The sequence below is a fragment of the Jaculus jaculus genome, chromosome 7 (genome assembly GCF_020740685.1).
Source record: "Jaculus jaculus isolate mJacJac1 chromosome 7, mJacJac1.mat.Y.cur, whole genome shotgun sequence".
In the NCBI taxonomy this organism is placed as follows: Eukaryota; Metazoa; Chordata; class Mammalia; order Rodentia; family Dipodidae; genus Jaculus; species Jaculus jaculus.
Genome location: NC_059108.1, coordinates 82,195,631 through 82,214,407, shown reverse-complemented (window position 1 = coordinate 82,214,407; position 18,777 = coordinate 82,195,631). Strand labels below are relative to the sequence as shown.

General features: G+C 41.8%; 1 protein-coding gene across 2 annotated transcripts in view; it reads right to left on the bottom strand.

Annotated features, from left to right (window-relative positions):
• Nucleotides 1–18,777, bottom strand: part of Akap6 (A-kinase anchoring protein 6) — a 491,862-nt gene that overhangs the window by 373,187 nt on the left and 99,898 nt on the right. The gene's annotated exons all lie outside the window — the stretch shown is intronic.

Sequence of the window (18,777 nt, the reverse complement as noted above, 5' to 3'; positions counted from 1 at the left end):
TTATTAGTGTCACATAATTTAAAAATAGGCCAGAGCTGCTAACAACAGATCAGAGTAGACCTGTGGGTCATATAGCCCAGCTCCAAGCCAGTATTCACATTACTTCCTTCCTGCTGTGGAGGAGACATGATGCCCATCTGGCTACTTACTCTTATCATGCATTCCCTACCATGAGAAAACTTCTCAAAACTGTAAGCAGAAATAAGCCCTCCCCTTCCATAAGACCAGGTGTCTTGACCCAGCACCAAAATGGCAGCTACTATGGGAGCAATAAATTTCTAGTAGCCATTAGATTGCCAAAAAAAAAAAAGAGTGAAAAAAAGATCCTGAGGAAGGTTAAAGGTTACAGACACTCAGAGAAAGGAGGGGTCATGTTCAGACAGCGCTGGAAGGGCCTGGTCATATGGGCGCTTTGTAGGCTAATGCATAACTTGAGGCTATTACTTGTGGTTTCTTATTCTTAAAATGAATTGAAATTCAGAGATGCACTAGAGACAAAAAAAAAAATCTGAAAGTGTCACCAAGTAATTTGTTACCAAGGAAAGTTATGCAACTTGGATGGCATTTGTCAGAAACAGATTGGATTTGTAATTTTCCCTAAAGGGCCAACTTGAAAATTTCTATTATTGCTATAGAAATTTCAAAAGACTAGTGGGAATTTTTCAGCTTGACCTCCAGGTATCTCAGACTTTATAAGCATTGATTGCAGGAATAAACCTGATAAGTACTAGATATCAAATACTAGGGTAGCTTTCATGTGAGAGGTGGTAGACGGTCCAGCCGCCTCACGACTGCAGAGGAAGACACAGAGATCAGGCAGCTGGGCTTCAAGTTCCACCAGTTTCTAGTAGTGTGAACCTGGGAATTCACTTCAAGTCATTCATTCACCTCTGCGACTCTGACTCCTCATTAGTACACAGAGGAGGGGAGATGGGGGAATCTCATTTTCCCTCTATTCTAGCCTTGAAACTGAAATCATCCCACTTCCCTGAATGTCCTTGTCTGGAAAATTCTACCTTCATCTTAGTGTGCCTATACCTAAAATCATACAAAGGATGTTTCTGGAGTGGAGAGGGGCACTGTCTCACGAGGAAGCCTTGAAGGTCAGTTTCCACCTTCACCATCGCTACCACTCCAATTCTTTTACGTTAGGCTAGATCACAGAGGGCTCGGGGGTCCCTGATTCCCATCTTTGTAGCTACTTATACATCAATAATATAAATGCCATAGGAGGTAGCAGCACTTTCTTTTTTAAGAATTGGCATACTTAATTCACGTGGACCTCATAACTACTAGTAAGGTCAGTGAGAGGTACTGTGTCCTCTTTTAAATTGAAGAGCTCATTGACTTGACACAGGGCAGCCAAGGCAATGGTTACTGACACCTTCTCCAAAGGGTAGCTCAGCAGTATGTGTCAGACTAAGCCCATATGCACCAATTCCAATTTTAAATATTTAGACAAGTATACACAGGTATATATGCAATGATAATCTTAACCGTCTTTGTAAAAGGGAAAAACAGAGGTGACATATGTCTGTTGAAAGGAGATTAGCAAAATAAATTAAGGAAGATACTTAATACAGTGATGCATTATAATAATAGCATAGAGCTCTAATCAACAAAGTGGAAATATGACCAACGTATCCTTGGCTTTGAGCAGAGGTACGGGGAAGAGGTCAAACATAAGTTATCTCTATCCAATGGACTCTAGAAGTATGGAAGAGGTCTTCTGTGGTATCTAGTACAGCTGCTGCTAAATATACACGAATTGTGAATAACATGACAAGGAACTAAATTTTGTTTAATTTTATTTTAACTAATTTAAATAATCACAAGTGACCAGTGACTATGACATTGTATGGTACAATCAACATAGTGTGTCATGCATTACTTTACAATCAGAAAAGTATATAAAATCAATAACAAAATTAATTACCCTATATCTAAGGGATAACTGAAGATACAGGAATAAATTTATTGAACAATAGCTTTATGACAGGAGATGCTATAAGAGGACCAGGGCATGTTTTATACATGTGGTGTCCATACTTGATCACAACTGTGTGAATTTGGAAAATTTTCTAGATTCCAGCTGTTCACCAGCAAGTAAGTATCTTTTATACCAAGAAAGCTCTATCCTTTGTACTAGCTCTCCAGAACAGAGCAGAAGGAGAGGGTGATAAATGGAAGGAAATAGAAAATAGAAGCTCTATCAGTGAAGGCAGGACCCTATTTCTCAAAAGGGTAATAAATTATTCAAGTCCTTGAATGGATTTGTAGTAATTAGGGAGCTCATGTTTTCTACTTACAAGTTTTGATTATCTCAAAATGGAATGGAATGAAGCAAGAAAATATCTTAATTTTCTCTCATATAACAACCAGCACAAAATGCAGTCTTGGGAATCATGCAAAAAAGGAAAGGCTAATTTGACTTGGAGACCTGCACAAGGCAGGAGGGAAGTGGGTTTGTTCATTGTGTTTCCCAAGCCCAGGCTGCTGGCAAGTAGAAAAGGACACTCCCTGAGCCGAGGGGCTTCTTCCACCATCGGATCATGTCATAGATGAGCTAGATCATGAAGCCAGTTTCCCCATTTCTTCCCCATATTGGACTACTAATAATGGCAAGCATTTCATAAAGGACCTTTTCACATTTAGGATTTAAAGAAGCTTGCTTACTTTCTTTCTTTCTTTTTTTCTTTTTTTCTTTTTTTCTTTTTTTTTGTTTTGTTTTCTTCAAGGTAGTCTCACTCTATCTAACTCAGGCTGACCTGGAATTCACTCTGTAGTCTCAGGGTGGCCTCAAACTCATGACGATCCTCCTACCTCAGTGCTGAGATCAAGGGCATGTGCCACCACGCCCGGCTTTAAAGAAGTTTTCTTAAAAATTAGATTGCTCCAAATTGTATCACTCATAGCAATAAGCTAGAAATACCCAAGTCCTCAATTAATTGAATCTCCCCCCATCCATTCTACTTTTAGGAGGGAAAAAAAAAAAACTCTGAAAGAAAGATGAAGAAAAAGCACACTTTCACTGTAAATCTATGTTATATGAAATGTTCCAAGTGGTAACTGAAAAAACCTGCAGTATCCTTAATCCCGAGAAAGATTTAGTTATATTCAGAACTGGGAATGTGAAGTTTGAGAAAGAATACTAAGAATACAGAAACATTTTTAGCATGATGTGACCAAGTTTCTTTCCCACTGCATTTCGTTAACTATCATTTCAAACAAAATATGCCCTTCTTCTTGTAAGCCTGGTTAATTAAGGCTAATATCATAGTGCTTTAATGTCTAAAGGAAAATTATAGAACACTCCATGCTATGACTAGGAGTTTACATGGTTGCAACGAACCCCACACTCATACACACATCTGTTCACCTGCACACCACAGTCACAAAAGCAGCAGGAAGTGTCTTGGATGGGACATAATCATAATTAAGATTACTAATGTTTATGTGGCCTCTGAGAGATTTCAGAGTTCTACACACTGGTCTTACTCAGTTTTTACAACAGCCTTTAGAGGTAGATATTTACAGCTAGGAAATTAAGGCTCACAGAATGACTGTGTTATTCGTGTCTCACTTCTACCAAGCAACAGAGGCAGCATCAGAACCAGGCCTGCCATCTTGGACCTGGGTGCTGTCCACCAAGCCTGGCTGTTGGCATTAGCTGGAAAGCAGGCTGGCAGAGCAGGCAAGAGGGCAGGGGTAGGAATAAATATCTGCAGAGTCCCTTTGTCAGCACTAAGCTGGCTGATACTAATGAGATGGCAAGTTTTCTTTGTTCACAATGAGCTTATGACATCTCTGAAGTAGCTAGAACTAAGGGTTCCACCATCTAGAAAACGGGCCAGGACACCCAGTGTCACAAACTGTAGAAGAGCAGCCCTCATGCCTGAGTTCTGGTTACACAAGTTTAAAGCTTCTTGGCAAGGTCTCTTTCCAAAGCAGTCTCTTTCTACCTCAACTTTACGAGACCAGAGTTCTTTCTTCCACAAAATGCCATCACCTCCCTCACCCCCCAAAAAAGCATCTGGTGTTTATTTTTGGTGCAAATGTAAGCTGATGCATTACTTATCCCAATGTCATTTATTTTTAATGCTTTATCTGTAATTATAGAAAGTCTTTGAAGAGGGCAAAGTCAATATTAAAGAGCATGCTGGAAGTTTGTGTTTAATTTTCATGTATTTGTCTTTGAGAAAGCCTCACTATACATGCCAGGCTGGCCTCAGATTCTGGATCCTCCTGCCTCAAGCTCTCAAGTACAAGACTTCTTGTTTTAAGAGGAGCTTTTCTCCTGCAGTCTCACATCCCACCTAGGACTCAAGGCTTCCTCAAAGCCCCAGGTGCTCATACAAATGAGGAAATCCAATGTAAAGACTCCAGGTGGCACTTTCATCTAAGCATGCAACTGCAGAACCAAGTATGTATTTTTCATATCATCTCTCTAGCTCTTCCCATTTTGAAATCAGTGACCTGAAAGGCAGTATATAGCATGCCAATGCTAGCTTGGAGTGCCCTGAAATGGAATGGTCCCTTGAAATAGAAAGCAAAGTCCATGGGTATGCAGTGGTTCCTAGTTCTCATCACAGTCTCAGAAACAGAACTACTATGAAACAGAGTAACCTAGACTAGGATAGAAGGACCTACTTTCTATTCTTAGCTCTATCCCTTTCTAGCTCTGTGATGACAGGTCAAGACACCTCTCGGTGCCCCCAGCCCCTCACCAGAGAGCTAAGAATTATTGCAAAGATGTCCTGAAGCAGCACCAGCAAAGCGCCCTGGTGAAGGCCAAGCGCCTGTGGTAAGCCGCTGACTGGTGCTCTCACTGGCAGGTAAGAGCTAGGGGCCATGGAGGAAAGAAGGGTCCTCTCACACGTGCAGAGAGAGAGTTCAGACCAGGCTTACAAAGTCGCCCAAACTGACGGTTTTCTCAGCGTGCTAGTCATCTTCATAAAACGCTGGTTGCAGACGGTGTCCCCGCAGTTCCCTTGTTTTACAGAGGATTAAGCCGAGACCTAGAGAAGAGTCGTTTTGCCAAGTCATACAGTGAGGAACAGAGTTTGCAAAAAGACGCTGCTGGGGCTATTGTTATCCAACCACTGGGCTTCACCTGATTTATAGATGCTTTTCTTCCTTTGAAAGACCACAGTGGCTCTGGCATCATTAATCAAACTGTCAGTGCATTTCATTTGCAGCTCCTCCCCCTTTTGTTCTCCTCACTACAGACAGTGTAGTGCGCATGGAGATTTACAGCTGACTCAAATACGTCAGCGTACCTGGTTTAACCTTTGAAACCAAGACATCACTGAGGTTGCACTCAGAGACAGGCCGCTGCTCTTGGCTGACAGAATACATGTAAATGACTATGTCAGTTGCCAACTAGTTTGGGATGGGGTTAAGTTCAGAAATCTACATCCTCTTACAGAAGAATAACCCAAGCATGGACTGAGCTGCTAAGGAGTCGCAGAGGGCTTTGTGAGTTAACCTGGCCCCAACTTTGGGTTCTCTTAGGTAGGATGGAGGGCTGAGGATACAGATCACAGGCAAAGCACTTGCCTAGTATTTATGAGGCCTTGGGTTTAACAACAGCACCACACACACACACACACACACACACACACACACACACACAAAGCTATAAATTCCAAACCACAAAATGACAACAACAATTCCTGGGGTCTGTTGTCTTTGATGAAATTTAATTAAAATCAGTCAATACTTCATTATTAAGAAAAATGTTGGGCCAGGCATGATGTGAATGCCTTTAACCCCAGCAAAGGTAGGAGAATCACCATGAGTTAGAGGCTATCCTGGGGCTACAGAGTTAGTTCCAGGTTAGCCTGAGTTAGAGTGAGATTCAATCTCCAAAAAACAAACAAGTCAATTTTTTCTTTGAGCTCATATCACCAAAATTCAGCTTGATTTGACCCACCCTAACCCCAAAGTTTTAGCAAATGATTATGCTAATTTTAAAATATTTGAATACACTTTATTATTTCTCTGAAATATTATCTGGAGTTGTATGGTTTCCCTGGAAAACTAATGACATAAGGGAGAACAGAGGGGAGGATTTAAGATGATAATGTAAAAATTCAGACATTCCATTTAAAAAAAAAAAGTGTTTGCAAATTTATGCAGAGAAGTAGGAGGAAATTTGCCCTGACCAAGCTTTTAGAGTTGTGTGAGACTAGAAAACAACATGTGAATAAGCAAGCAAGGAACTGGACCATAAACACTGTTATAAAGCACAGATGAGAGCAACAGTAAGCACTGTGGACTGAGCAGGAAGGCCCGGGGTCCCTGACTTGACGTCAGGATGACGGTTGAGAGTGTCTGATTCAATCTGTGTGATGTCCAGCTCTTGTCATGACACAAGGAAACAGAAATAGAAGCGCCTTGAAAAGCTTCTGTTTGAAATAAGGTAGGGTCTCACTCTAGCTCAGGCTGACCTGGAATTCACTATTTAATCTCAGAGTGGCCTCGAACTCACAGCAATCCTCCTACCTCTGCCTCCAGAGTGCTGGGATTAATGGTGTGCTCTTCCATGCCCATCTGAAATAAGATTCTTTTTGGCCATCGTTAGCTAATAAGTCTATAAAAATATCCATAACTATTACAAATAAACAAAAGCACTTATGTTTGATGAGGAATAAAATAAAACCAAATTGGCCTGTTTAAAAATGAAAACAGAAACCATACAATTCTATTAAATAAATGCACAATCTTTATAAAACCCTGTGCTTTAAGCCTCAATAAATTTGTTTGGAAACCTGCAACATATTTGCTTAAAAGATGTATTGTATTTCAGGATAACCACATTAAACAGTTATGAAATATTTATTCTTATTTATAATCTGTGACAGGCAAAAATTATAGCTGCTTGTAGTTCTGTCGAAGCAGCTTAGCCCAGCAATTGTGAAACTCTAAGACAACAATGACAAAACAGATGTCTACCAGCTCTTGGAAAAAAAAATTCACATTTCTGTAACATTTTTAAGCATCTACAACTTAATTTATGAGAGTCTAAAAAGGAAGCTTATTTTTAAAGCTATAGACACTTCTGGTTTATAACTAAGAGGAAGAAATATCCATAGATCAGAAAATTGGGAGGGAGGAAAAATGTAACTGTATGTATGCATACAAAATAATGTCCTTTGTATTAATTTGGACAGAGATTAAATTCATTTTATCTAGCTTCTTATAAAAGATCATAATTCTATAGGTTTAAATATTGAAGGATTAGCACATCTGTACAGAACTCAGGAAACCAACAAGCTGTTTGTGCCATGATAACAAGGACTATGTGTATATACTTTTATACAAACCCAACATTTGTCTGTAGGAACTGGCACAGAAAAACTGGAGGTAAGGATCTTATTGTCTTTGCATGGCTTCTTCTGGTAAGCTATTCTTTTAATGACATCAACATGATTTACCTAAGTACGTATTGAGTTTTGAAATTCCAAACAGAATATTTGAGGTAAGGATTTCTCCCTGAGTCACACCCTTCAAGCGCAAAGCATTCGGGATGTTCTGTCCAAGGGCAAACATAGTAAAAATGTGCACACCCTCAAATTTCTGGGTGTGGGAACTAACTCTTCCTGAGGAAGATCTTTCAATTATTTACAAGTCTAAGCACACTGGCATGGTGGTTGGAATGTAAAATTTTGAACACTTAATTCCCAGTAGGTGCCACTGTTCTGGAAGACTCTGGAACCTTCAGGAGGCAGAGCCTTGCTGGGGGAAGTGTGTCTCTGCAGGGTGCAACTGGAGGTGTTACACTGGCCCCATATGCTGTTTGCTCTTCTCTGAGCGTGAGTGGACTCTTCCCTTTGAAACTGTAAGCTGAAATAAGTTCTTTCCCTAAGTTGCTTCTGGTCAGGTACTTTTCAAAGTAACAGAAAGGTCACTGATGCAATTGATTGGTTTTCAATCAACAAAATGATCAAAGGAAATGTGCTTTATGCTTATTTGTTTTTCTTATCCTATTTCAAAGTCATACTCTGTATTGACAGAATAGAAAAAAAAAAAAAAGATGAAGACTCCTATTAGGAAAATCAGGGAAGGCTGTGGGTTCATGACTTTGTTACAGTAGATACCATAGGGAAACATATAGGGAAGGCTAAAGAAAGACCCACCAGCTTAGCCTGGTTTCACCAAGAGATGATATTATAGCTTCCATCCAGGGTATGTTCAGCCATATATATCTATATCTATATCTATAACTATATCTATATCTATATCTAATCTATGTTTTTGGCAGAGAAATTCTGGGTGAAGAGCAAATTGATTTCCCAGGAAGAGAGGAAATTATGTTCCAAGGCATGAATTTCTGAAAGAGCATGGTTTGTCAAAGGTGCAGGAAGGGAACCGCCAGAAGGAACAACCAGCCAGCTGGTCTACATCTTGAAGGAAGTTATGAAACTATGTTTAAGCATTTGTACTTTGTGTGGAAGGAAAGCTGGAAGCTAAGTGAGCTAAGCTCTATAGTTAAAGCTTTTAAAAATTTTTATTATTTATTTTCAAGAAGAGAGAGAGACGGAGAGGAGAGAAGAAGGAGAGAATGAGGATGGGCATGCTAGGTTCTCCTGCCACTGCACATGAACTACAGACACATGCCACTTTGTGCATCTCACTTTACATGGGTACTGTAGAATCAAACTAGGCCATCAGGCTCACAGAAAGTGCCTTTAACCACTGAGCCATCTCTCCAGCCCTTAAAGTACCTTTTAAAACAACACTTCACTCTTAGTTATTTCAAGGAGGGGTACAGACACATACAAAAAGGAAATGATCACCACTGGTGTTATCTGAAGAACCAGTCCTCAGAGGGAAATGCTGTCTCCCTCAGGCCATTGATGCCTGACTCTCACCATCTCAGAGACGGGTTCCTTTGGCCAGGGCAACATCAATTCTCTTTGCAGAGGTAAAGGCTTGCACTGCCACCATTATTACCACTGTTGTTTGAATCATTGCTTGTGCTTTGTCAGAAACTCAGTGTGTGGATTGAAGAGAAAAATGCAAAAAGCACCAGTTTCTTGTGAGTGAACTGATGGTCCTATGGACCACGCATCCGCTCCTCCCTCCTCCCGAAAGAGTCTGCCACTCTCCTGCTGAATTTCACATGTTCCTTTCCCTTGAGTGATGTGTCTGGCAAATCTCGCTTTCACATGATGATGACTGTGCATTAAAGTAGCACGGAACAATAGCAGTGGCTTGCACCAGAAAGCCTATAATAACCGCTGCACTGCTACAGTGAGCAGACGGGAGATTTCTGTTCTGCTCCTTTGCATGCTATTCACATTTCTACAAAGGAAAGCAGCCGCGTGACAATGGGTACATCAGTTCACTCTGGAGCCGATGAGAGCAAATTAAACTCGAGGCCAGCCGCCTCTGCTCACCTGCTCACTCGGGGCGCCATCAGTCATCTGGGGTGACAGGCTTTCTTCTGGTTTCTGTGCTTTCACCACCCAAGTGTCATTTACTGGATAACCTCAAAACCATCCCACGCCTCTCCCCTTGCCAGACTGCCCTGTTCACACCTGCAAACTCGTCCGCAAACACTGGTGTTGTTTTCTACATGCCACCTTTGTAGATATTTTCATGACTGCTCTATGAAGCCCAGGTTAAGCTCAATAATAAATGTCTCCCATTGTGCTTAGCATCATGCAGGAAAGGACCCCTCTGTCTTTCAGATTCAAAGCACCCTTTGCCAAGACTAAATGCTTTGCCTTACAGATGGCTGCAGGAGTCTGTGTGGGGAGTGTGTGGCTTGGCTCCCAAAGGAACCACTCCTATGTGACCCATACAGTCACAGAGAAGCTGTCCTATGCCTGAGCCCATCTATAAAGTGACCTCCAATGCCTCAAGCTTCTTGAACAATTAAGAAAATAGGGGCCTGAGAAATGACGTAGCAGTTAAGGTGCTTGCCTGCAAAGCAAAGGACCCAGATTCCATTCCCCAGTGCCCACATACACCAGACGCACATGGTGGCACATGTGCCTGGAGTTCATTTGCAGTGGCTAGAGGCTCTAGCACTCCCATATTTTCTCAAAATAAATAAATAGAAAATATTTTAAAATTAAGAAAATAACATAAGATAGTACATTAAGATAGCATGCAGCCATTATGTACCTGTACCCTTCCTCCCTTTAGTTGTCTTGACTTGAGGAAGTCACTTGGAAAACTGAAGAGAATCAAACGAGTCATGCAGGAGACGTTCTTCCCTAAGAAAGTGACTTTAGGGCCCTGGGAGAGAGCTCAGTGGGTAAAGTGCTTGCAGCACTCGAATGAGGACCTGAGTTGAGATCCCCAGACCCCATGTAACACACAGGTTTGGTGAGAGACCTTGTCTCAAAAAATAAGTGGAGAACACTGAGGAAGACACCTGACCTTGACCCCCGTCCTGTGCACACGTCACACAAGGCACCCCCACCTCCACACTCACACAACGATGGGTGGGAGGAGTCCACCAATAAGCAAGATGCACCCTCTGCCCAAAAACATGTCCAAGGGTTATCAGCTCTGGATGTGTACTGGAATCATGGAGGGCTTTATAAAGACAGACAGACAGCCTAGGACCCCGCCCCGACTCCGAGCAGCCTGTCTGGAGCATGGCCTGGACAGAGGGTGTTTTGAAAGCTTCCCAGAAGAGTCTGCTGTATAGCTATGGCTGGTGTTCACATTCAGTACCTGAAAGCAATCTGAGTTGTTAAGGCTTCTCATTGAACATGTCCACCTCTTCTTCTACCCACTGCTATTTTAGGATGCTAGGAGTTCATACCTTAGAACCAAGTCTATGCTTCCCTTCTTTAGGCTATAAACCTTTAAAGAGGGTAGAATGCGCAGGGCGACAGCAAATAATGAAGAGTGCGGAATAAGTTATCTTTCCTATTCAGAATAGCCGTAGCATTCCTACTCAAGGGGACCCCAGAACTTCATTTACATCCCCACTTCAAGCTGCTCGCCTTCCTTTCTTAAGTTCCAGACAATAAGCTTCTCTCACATCCATTCATCTCAACTGTCCAGTACAAGAAACCCCAAATTACTAGCTCATGCTTCATGGCTATGTAGATTGCTCCCACGTGAGCACGGCAGTGGCGAGAGGCCATCACACTATTTTCAAAATCACACCACAGGCCTGCTGCTCAAAGAACATGAATAGCCTCCCAAAGTTAGCAATTCTTAATCTTTTGAGATTCAGTATCCTCACTTCTAATAGTAGATGTTGTAAGTAAATAAGAGGTGATAATTTCTGATGCATTGTAAGTATCCCACAAACAGTACTAAACCAAAAACTCTCTAGACAGGGAAAGGGTTAATTCATTTCCTGCCTCTGGTGTTTGCCCCTGTAAACACCTCCCCTAGAGACCATGGAAACAGTGGCTATTGTTGCTTAGCAATGGCTCCCAATGACATGATTAAGCAAACATTTTAAAGGAACAGATCCTGATAATACTTTTCTAATCAAATTCATGCTTGTTTCTTCTGACTCCTCACTGGGCTCCTTTGCAAAACCTTTTATGATATTGCTTTTTCTCTGAACTGCATTTTAATGATATAAGCTATGCAGTCTGTGATATTCCTCATTTTCCATGCTCCCTTTGCTAATTAAAAAAGGCAAGCTGGACAATCTGATAGGCTTGTTGAGCCACCCTGATAATTAATGCTCCCATTCTGAGATCGAGATACATTAGGACGCTCGGCTAAGGCATATGCATACACAAAGACCATCCACATCGTGTCAGAAACCAGCAAAGGTAATTTCTCCTGCCCAAGCCTTACTCAAGAATGTTCACATGTGGGGCAAACGAGGGCTAAGTATGCAACTCAGACAATTTCCCAAATCACGCTGAAAACATACCAACTATTCAACAATCAGAAAGTGTTCTGTGGCTGGGTGGGGGATGCACAAGTAGAGAATCGCTAGATAGTTTTTTTTTTTCCATATAAAGTGTTTCTGACATTAGCCTTCCAAGCATCAGACTCTTCCCCACCTTTTTCTTCAGGGCTAGGGTTCAAACACAGGGGCTTGCACATACTAGGCAAGTACTACACTACCACGGAGCAATTTTTCCATTCCTTTTTCTTTCTCATTCTTTCCTTTTGCCTTTGTTTTCCTCTTCTCCCACTTTTCTCTTTAAATTTGACTTTCAGACAAGGTCTGCTAAGTTGCCCAGGCTGGCCTCAAACTCAGTATGTAAGCCAAGCTTATAGTTCAGTACTAACAAATATTATTATTACAAATAATATTACTTCATAATCTGTGCACTAATTATAGGGGAAACTTTTTCCACCAATAAACATCATAATAAAACCATATTCATGCTTGCATGACAGTCCACTCCTCTAATCCCAACACTTGGGAGGTGGAATTTAAGGTCATCCTCCCCACAAAGCAAATTTGAGAACAGATTAAACTAAAGAGAGTCTGGCTAATAAAACAAAAACAAAACCACACTCCCAAGATATTTGATAACTAACATTCAGTTTCTTATTTTTTGTGTTGTTTTGGATTGCTTTTGTTTTTCGAGGTAGGGACTCGCTGTAGCCCAGGCTGACCATGAATTCACTACGTGGTCTCACGGTGGCCTCAAACTCATGACTATTCTCCTACCTCTGCCTCTGATGTGATTAAAGGCGTGTGCCACCATGCCCAGCTTGCTTATTTATCCATTTATTTATTTAGGTTATTTATTTACTTATTTATTTGAGAGTGAGAAAGGGTGCATCCAGGCCTGTAGTCACTGCAAATGAACTTTAGATGCATGTGCCTCCATGTGCATCTGACTTACGTGGGTTCTGGGGAATCGAACCTGAGTCCTTGGGCCTTGCAGGCAAGTACCTTAAATGCTAAGACTTCTCTTCAGCCCCACATTCAGCTCCTTTAAAGAAGACATGCCATAGGGAAAAATACATTGTCTCCCACTTGGGCTACTATAACAAAATTACCTTAGGCAGAGTAATTTATAAATCACTGAAATTTATTTTCCATAGTTCTGGAAATTGGAAAGTCCAGGATCGAGACCTGGCAGCATAAATATTTGGTGAGGTATTGTCACTCTCAAGTTGGCACTTTGTCGCTGCATACCACATGCCAATAGAAACAGCTATCAGGTGCATTTGTTACTAAGGTTAGAACTCTCTTTCATGAGAGAGATACTTTTAGAAGCTGGTCACCTCCTAAACTTCACCTCTTAGTAACACCTTGAAGGTTGAGAGTTCAACCAGACCACTGTACACATCAATTCAAACAGGAATAATAGCCATAAATTTGAGCATTGGGAAAAATAAAATTTTAGTTCTCATACCCACCAACAGATTCATCTTTTAGACTCCTGAGATTTGGAATATACTAAATCTGGAGGTGACAATTTAATGGCCATTTCATGGAAACTTTGATCCCATATATAAACAAAGACCAATAAGATCACAAAAAAATAGTACCAGATTAAATATATTTGTTTAATATATTACAAATTTAGAGCATAAATCAAAGATCTTGAGGAATTTAAGAATGGTATAGAATAGCACCTATCAAATTGCTCTGGCCTTAATGCCAGGAAGACATAAATTAATATGCATTATAAGCAAGCATATGTGTATGTAATTAAAACTAAGCTTTAAAGAAGTACAGTTATCCTTATTTCATGTGATTCTGTCCTACTTTATTGTTTCAGGTCTTTAGCTTACTAAATTGATTTCATAATCTTCTAAAGGAGGATACTGGAAAAACCATGGCCTAAATGGCAAAAAGGAAAACATTTATTCTTCCCCCCAAAATAAAGATGTTTTCAATCTTAGGCATGAGTGCAGGATCATGTTAGTGTTAAGATCAAATCCTCAAAGTCCCCAACTATGGGTGTTAGAAGTTCAGTTTACTCAGAATTGTGTTTACCAAGAACCTGAGAATGCTGGAGTGTGTTTTAGATATGCCCAGCAGTCAACCTCAAGTTCCACTTTTATGCCACCACTGCCATCTTGAATGCAGCTCACTTGCTAAAGAATATTCTTTCCCTCTGCGCCTTCCGTATAAGGGCAAGTCTACCACAGCCCCTCAAAAAGTCTACCGAGTCATGAATCCAGGCTCCTCAGCCCCGCAGGAAGTCTCCTGAACCCTGGCTACAGCCTCTTCTCACTAGTCACTGTTCATCCTGTCCAGTGCCTGCTCAGGAAGGGCTCCAGGGCTGGGAAACTTCATGACAGACCCCAACGCTCCTCTTCCCCTCACACTGGAGCATCCTGTTGGCTCCATGGTGACTATGAATTCTTTGCCAGGAGTCCCTCATCTTAGATGTCCATCATCTTCAGCCCATCAGGTGCATTTGATGTGCCAAATTCCAGCAGTAGAGAGGGTACAAGCCTTTCTCCGAACAGGTCTTCCAGAAACCATGTGAGTCACTGTGAATCTGAATTAACTAACTCCCAGATATCAGGCACATCTCAATCTGGGTATGGCCCAGTGAAAACATATTGTGAACAGAGATTCTGTCAAATGTTCTAACTTTGAAAATTATGCACTATGCAGTTAAATGCCTTAACCACTCAGCCATCTCTCCTGCCCCATGGCTAGATCAAAGATCTAGATACACATCTTGTGCAGAAGTGGTTTGAAGTTTATCTGAAGTCAGTTTCAGGAGAATGATTAAGTCAGTTCCAGACTTTATTAGACAGCTGTATCACTTACAGCAAAGAATCTAAGGCTTGCCTCTTTGCCCCTCACAAGGTTTCAGGAACACAAACAACATTCTCCCTGTGAATCCAGAAGCAGAGGTTTAGCAACCCAAAACGTCCGCACTGCTCGAGGTCTCAGCTGAAATCAAAATGTTCTTAAGGTTTTTGGTTTGCTTTTCTTGAAAGCCCAGCTTCAAACCCCGGGGAGAGTGAGTCTCTAACAATGCTCAGCTGCTTTCTCATACTTCTTATGAAAGAATATCTAAAAGCTGGAAAGAAGAAACGTGCAGACTGCATGTTCAGCTTGAAAAATAAAGACCAAAAGTCCTTAGCCCATTTCATTGCTCCCATTAGGGTTAGATGATGTTCACTATCCAAAACAGCTGCTTCCCTATGGAACTTTCTAATAATGGTTTGCAGTTCAACCTGGAGGGTATAGTAAACTTTCCCCTAAGAATTTGGGAATAAGGGAGATAAGAGTGGTATTTAAGAGAAATTTTAAGATCTATATACTGACCAGAGCTAAGCAAGGACACCTTTGAAGAAGGGGAAAAAAAGGTGTGTTGGGAGGGTCTGGAAATGTAGCAAACTTGTTTAGTATGTACAAAACTTGAGTTTGATCTAGTTTGAGAGAGAGAGATATGCTTAGAAGCCCTGAAAGCATACTTATTGATCCAAATCACCTGCAGTACAAGAGCCAAGCAGAAGCAGGTTGGGGGTGGAGAGCAGTCATAGCCACTTCAGAAAGAATAGGATTTCCTGGACAGATTCCTCAAGCAAAAATCATCAAGGCCTCAGACCCACTCATAGATTCTCCCTAATGGAGAGCTCAAGCATAGTTGGGCCCTAGTTCCAGGGTTCTTGTCTGAATTCAGTCTCATGGAGCAGCCTTCCTCACGTGACCTGCAACAAAAGCCTGACAACAGATAGAGAAGGCACTGGACTCTTCCATTAGTCACAGATACGAACAGATTCTACACTGGGTACCCTGCCCTGCCCTAAGCAACAGGGGCATAGTAGAGAATTTGACATCTGAGATGGAAAAAAACAAGAGGACAAGTAAATGGGATAACTGTAGCTACTGATAACAACCATGAAATAATAAAGAGGGACATGGTCTACATAATAGCTAGGAGGGTGCTTTAAGAGTGTGGGGGGGTGAGCATGTGAAAGTTAATATAGGACCATTGGGAGATCCTACTGTGAGCATTTTCCAAAACTATTTCTCAATGAAGTTTGAAAAAAAGAAAAAACTGCACTAGAGAGATGGCTTAGCAGTTAAGGCACTTACCTGCAAAGCCTAGCAACCTTAGTTCAATTCCCCAGTGCCCACGTAAAGCCAGGTGTACAAGGTGGTGCATGCGTCTAGAGTTCATTTGCAGCCACTAGAGGCCCTGGCACACCTATTCTCCCTGTCTGCCTCTCTCTGCTTGAAAATTAATTAATTAATTTTAAAAAACGTACGAACTAACATAATGGTAGAGAAGACCCTATCAAAAACACTTCAAGGGAGTAATATAAGGGCAGTGTGAGGTACTAGACGAGTTAGGTGGGCTTTGTGTTGTCCACCAAGCACAGAACGGGCCTCACCTCCTCTCTCCCAGCCCCGCCCTATCCCTGCCCCCTCAGGCTGACATCTTACTGACAACAGTGGGGAAGAGAGTTTGTAGGCAGAAGGGGCAAGTAAAGATGTAAGGCAAGAAGCCTAACATTTCACTGGAGCTTCCAATGCACCTGGAGATTGAGAAACAGAGATGGTAAGAGAAGCCAAGACCAGGGACACGGGCAGCACAGTCACAAGGAAAGATTGGAGTCTTATTTTTTTAACTGCTATAGGAAGCTAAAGAAAATGACAGATCACTGTAAGTTCGAGGCCAGTCTGACACTATGTAGTGAATTCCAGGTCAGCTTGGGCTAGAGTGAGACCCTACTAAGAAAAAAAAAAAAAGTCAATGGCTACAGTAAGTTGCAAGGGTGTGAAGGAAAAATGGAAGCAAGATTCAAGAGGCCTTAAGTAGCCAGGAAAGCAGTGCTGGGGCCTGACCAGAGAGGCCAGTACTGTCACACAGAAGTAGATGATCTGGAGAGGAGTAGAGAAAGGGCTCAGCGGTTAAAAGTGCTTGCTTGCAGAGCCAGTACCCGTGTAAAGCCAGATGCACAAAGTGGTGCATATATCTGGAGTCTGCAGTAGCAAGAGGCTCTGATGTACCCACTCATTCTCTCTTCCCCTCTCTCTCCTTGCAAATAAATAAATAAATAAAATATCTAAAGGAGGAAAAAACCAGAAGTGGATGAACAAGGGCCCATGTGGGGGATGGATTCCTTGCTGGTAGCCATGTATGTAGGGTAGAAATCAGTCTTTGGCTAGGACAAAAAGTGGTCCCGTTTTCTGAAATTGGAAAGATTGCAGAAGGACTAAGAGCGCTTCTAGGACATATCCAATGAAGGATACCTACTAACACACAAGTGGAGATACCAAGTAAGTACCAAGGATTAGCATTGGGAAGACACTGGAATAGATATAAAATTTGGAAATGATCTACACTGAGGTGATCTTTAAAGTCATGGGCATTCCCATCCTTAGACGATTTCTTTTCACTATGAATAAACTGAATAAATTATCAAAATACTGGGTACCAAGCTGAGCGAACTTGGCTTTGGCTCAGTGAGAAAAGGCTCTGTTGTTATACAATATCTGAGAACGTTATAGAGAATGTTAGTTAAGTAACTTGAAACAAGCACCCCAAACTGCAGCAAGGGAAATCCTAGAAAGAAACGAAGGTCGGCAATCTCTGGACCATTGTTGACTGACTGTGCTGGTGTGCTACTGGGCTGATGTCATGCTCCTGCAGCTCTGCTCTCAACAGGGAGGAGACCATACTTTGGGCAGAGCAGAGAGAGACAGATAAGAATGCCCTCTGGCCAGGGTAAGAGATGCCAGGCAGCTATAATAAGATGACAAACTGCCCTTGAGGCGATTCCTTAAGCACTAAACATAACTCTACATTAATCGCACAAAAACTTTACCTGCCGATTTTGAATAAAAATCTGTTTTCATTTCTACTTTATTGATCTAATTAAATGAAGTTCAATGACATATCAATCCTTTAATTAATACCTCTTAAACAGGGTTTTTAGTCATCTTCTAGATCTTTCCATGTCCCCTCCCCATTTCCCTTGGCCATTAGCCACGTTTTCTGTATAACTCTGAAAGATTCTGGAAGTCATAGTTGACTTGCCTTACAAGCTCAGCTCTACATCTGCTTAGGGGAGCCCCGCATCAGTATAGTACTGGGGGGCTGGAAGGCGAGGCAGGGAGAATAGAATGGCCTGATTTCTGTCCTACACTAACCTGGTGGTGCTGGCGTGCCACTCCTCTGAATAAATGTTTCAGGGACCCAGTCACAGTGCCATCTGTGGACACAGGGGAATTAGCTTGGTGAGGCTGCTTCAAACTATCTTTGACCCTGTTGTGTTCTTTCCAAGAGCCTAGGGAAAGAAGGTTTGTTCAACCTGGAAGAAGACCAACTACCTGTGACATTTAGGCTTTTCTGTTCCCTCCCTTCCCCACCAATCTGATCCAAGCTCTGTGGAACCAACATTAAAAAGACTGAGGCAAAGGCTACAAGCATTGGGAATGTGCTCTCTCATCTGTCCACCTTTCATCTTGGATGGCTTTGTTCTGTAAACCAGGTCAGTGTCAAGGCCAGCTTAAGTAAAGATATCCTTAGAATTCCATCTAACTGGCTGGAGGTTTGCATAAAGCTTTGGGCCTCCGTGTTCTGCAAATACTTTCCTCAAGGACCTGGGAGAGAGGAAAGGGTATTGCAAGGCAGAATTCATATCTTGGGGTCCTTAGGTAAAACCTTCCATTAATCATTACTGCACACTTTTTTTTGTTTTGTTTTGTTTTGTTTTTCGAGGGGTCTCACTGTAGCTCAGGCTGACCTGGAATTCACTATGTAGTTTCAGGGTGACCTTGAACTTGTGATGATCCTCCTACCTCTGCCTCCTGAGTGGTGGGATTATTAAAGGCATGCACCACCATGCCCAGCTCTGCATGCAGTTTTACAATGTCTGAACATTAGATGAGCTGTTCTT